We start from the raw sequence: 3,000 nt of genomic DNA, 5'->3' as shown, positions 1-3,000 counted from the left end.
TTATTTTGTTTTTGTCAGTTTTACGCTCGTTGTTCTTGTTCTTGTTGAAGTGCAGGTTAGTGTATGCAAACTCGGAGTTTGGGAGATCAAAATCTTAAGACTTTAGACTTTGAAATCGAGAAATCTGCAAAAGCTAATCGAAAAGCTACAAGAATCTTAAAGGGTTCGACAGTGGCTTCAGCATCCACTCAACCACAGTTAGAGACACATTCGATTGTTCCACCAAACTCTCCTAAATCAGAGTCTGACACTGAAGAGGAAGTTTTTGATCAACGAGAAGATATGGCCGAACGACCAAGAGGAGTAGACACTTACTACCAACCGGGTGATTTTGAGGATCATTCACCCATTGTTTATACTGCACCGGTAGGAGGAAACAATCGATGATTTGAGGTCCAGTCTCAACTCATATCGATCTTGCCAACCTACCGAGGTATGGCCAATGAGGAATCATATGAACACATCACCGAGTTTAATGAAATATGTGCTACTAATCAGGTAAACGGTTTCACTGATGAGGAGGTACATCTTCGCTTATTTCCTTATTCATTGAAAGATAAGGCAAAACGTTGGTTTCTCTCTTTACCCGCCCGGAGTATTAATACTTGGGCGGAAATGAAAAGGAAGTTTTTAGAGGAGTTCTACCCGATAAGTAAGACCTCGGACATGCGTACACAAATAAAATCTTTTAGGCAATTGCCTGGTGAACTTTTTCATGAAGCGTACGAACGTTTGAAGGAATTACTTAGGGCATGCCCACACCATGAGATACCAAAGTGGGAATTGGTTAAAGTTTTCTATGATAGTTTAGATTCCCAAAATAGGCAATTCCTTTTGGCGGCTAGTGGTGGGGCATTTTTAACTCGATCTAGTGATGATGAATGGACGTTCTTTGAATAGTTAAGCAAAGGTTCAAAAACCCAAGCTTCGGTTAATCGTAAACAACCTAGTACCTCCCGAGTGAATCATGTTTCCGATTCGGGTGGTTCATCTAGGAACTTAGAGCAAGAATTAGATGATTTGAAAATGCTTATATTTAACAACCCAAACCAGGGTCTTGCTTGTAATGTTTCGCAGGTTCAGGAAGTTTGTGAGATTTGTGGAGATCCTTCTCACTTTGCATACGGATGTAGAAATGGGCTTCCACCGGTAAATCAACAAATAATGGAAGAACAAGTTCATGAGGTTCAGGGAAGGAGGTTTGATCCATACTCCAACACATATAATCCGGGATGGAGAAATCATCCAAACTTTAGTTGGAGCAACAACAACGCTCTAATTGCTAACTATCAAGGAACCCAACCAAGACCTCAAAATAACTTCCAAAACCAAAACAACTTTCAAAACCAAGGAAACTACCAAAACCCTTATCCCAATAACCGAAACCAAAACCAAAACCAAAACAATTACCAAAATCAAAACAATTATCAAAACCAAAACCAAAATCAAAACAATGTTCCACCCAATCAACCATCAAGCTCGGATGCTAAGATGGATGCGTTCATCTCCGAAATGCGAAAAATGATAGAAGTGCAAAATAAGTCGATTGGTGCATTGGCTAAGGAGATCGGTAATGTAGCGAAAGGTAGGGGAAATAGGGAGCCGGGTACCATACCGAGTTATACGGTGTTAAATCCAAATCATAAGGACTCGGGAAAAGGACATAGTGTAAACATGGTAGGCACCTTGCGTAGTGGAAAGAAGTTTGACAATAAGGTTGGTGAGAAAGAGGTAGCTCAACGCGATGCAAGTAAGTCTCCTATCGTTCTTGATGAAGAGGATGAGGTAAGTGAAAATATTGACCATGGGAAGGGGGCGGAAAATAAAGAACCCATCTTTAACGAAATTGGGAAATCAGACATGGAAACTAATACCATTCCATTCCCCGAGGCTTTGGAGTCCCCAAACCAATTCCCTTATGGGAAAAAGGGACCGAAAACGGATGATATGTAGGAAACATTTAAACAAGTAAAAATCAATATTTCACTTATTGATGCAATCAAACAAATTCCAGCATATGCTAAGTTTTTAAAAGATTTGTGTGTTCAAAAGCGTAAACTCAACGCATCATTGTCCAAAAAGGTAAAATTAACTGAAAAAGTGAGTACTGTAATTTCGGGTTCACTTTCACCTAAGTTTAAGGACCCGGGGACACCATTAATTTCGGTTACGGTGGGTAATGTTAATGTCAAAAAGGCTTTGTTGGACTTAGGGGCAAGTATTAACATACATCCATCGAGCCTTGTTGACCAATACGAGTTGGTAACTTTAAAACATACAGATATTCTTGTCCAACTTGCGGATCGGTCAATGAGAACTCCACGGGGTATGTTGGAAAATGTGATTGTGAAAGTGGAAGACTTTTATTACCCAGTAGATTTTATAGTTATGGACACAGAGACCTCTTTTAGGGAGACCCAACCGACGATCATTCTTGGTCGTCCATTTTTGGCCACAATTGATGCTCTTATCAATTGTAGAACCGAGGTTATGGATATTTCTTTTGGTAATAAGAGATCACGAATTAATATTTTTAATTCATTACATACACCGGATGTCCAGGATTGTTTTTTGTTGGATACTAACCATGAACAGGTTCAAAAGTATGCATCGGATGTGAAAGAGAAAGAGGAGGTAAGAAAATCTAGTGAAGAGGGTATGACGAGTGAATTCATGGAATCTCAAATAAAAACTAATGCAGAAATTTTGATGAGTCAACAAGAGTCGATACAAAATCTTGAGCGGGAATTAAAAAATTTGAGTCAAGTTCTTGAAACCAAGTTGAGTTCGTCTATCAACACAACTTATTCGTTACCGATGAAAGAAACTGTGATGACAGTGTCCACATTTAGTGAGAAAGATGATAAGATGGAACATTTGGTAACTCCAAAGACGATTGAGCCTTACCGACCACCATCAATGAGAAAATCAAATGAGCAGGTATCCAGAGATAACAAAATGGAGACTATGTGTGTTGGGAATGTGTCTGTTGATACACTT

At 39.3% G+C, this 3,000-nt stretch overlaps 1 non-coding gene across 1 annotated transcript; it reads right to left on the bottom strand.

The window, feature by feature from the left end:
- Positions 1 to 668: 668 nt before the first annotated feature.
- On the bottom strand, positions 669 to 770 carry LOC139873991 (small nucleolar RNA R71). The gene has a single exon (XR_011767697.1). It is a non-coding gene; the product is annotated as a small nucleolar RNA R71 (small nucleolar RNA).
- Between the last annotated feature and the right edge of the window lie 2,230 nt (positions 771 to 3,000).

The sequence above is a fragment of the Rutidosis leptorrhynchoides genome, chromosome 10 (genome assembly GCF_046630445.1).
Source record: "Rutidosis leptorrhynchoides isolate AG116_Rl617_1_P2 chromosome 10, CSIRO_AGI_Rlap_v1, whole genome shotgun sequence".
Lineage (NCBI taxonomy): Eukaryota > Viridiplantae > Streptophyta > Magnoliopsida > Asterales > Asteraceae > Rutidosis > Rutidosis leptorrhynchoides.
The sequence above is the reverse complement of the archived record's forward strand: the minus strand, read 5'-3'. Positions and strand labels throughout refer to the sequence as shown.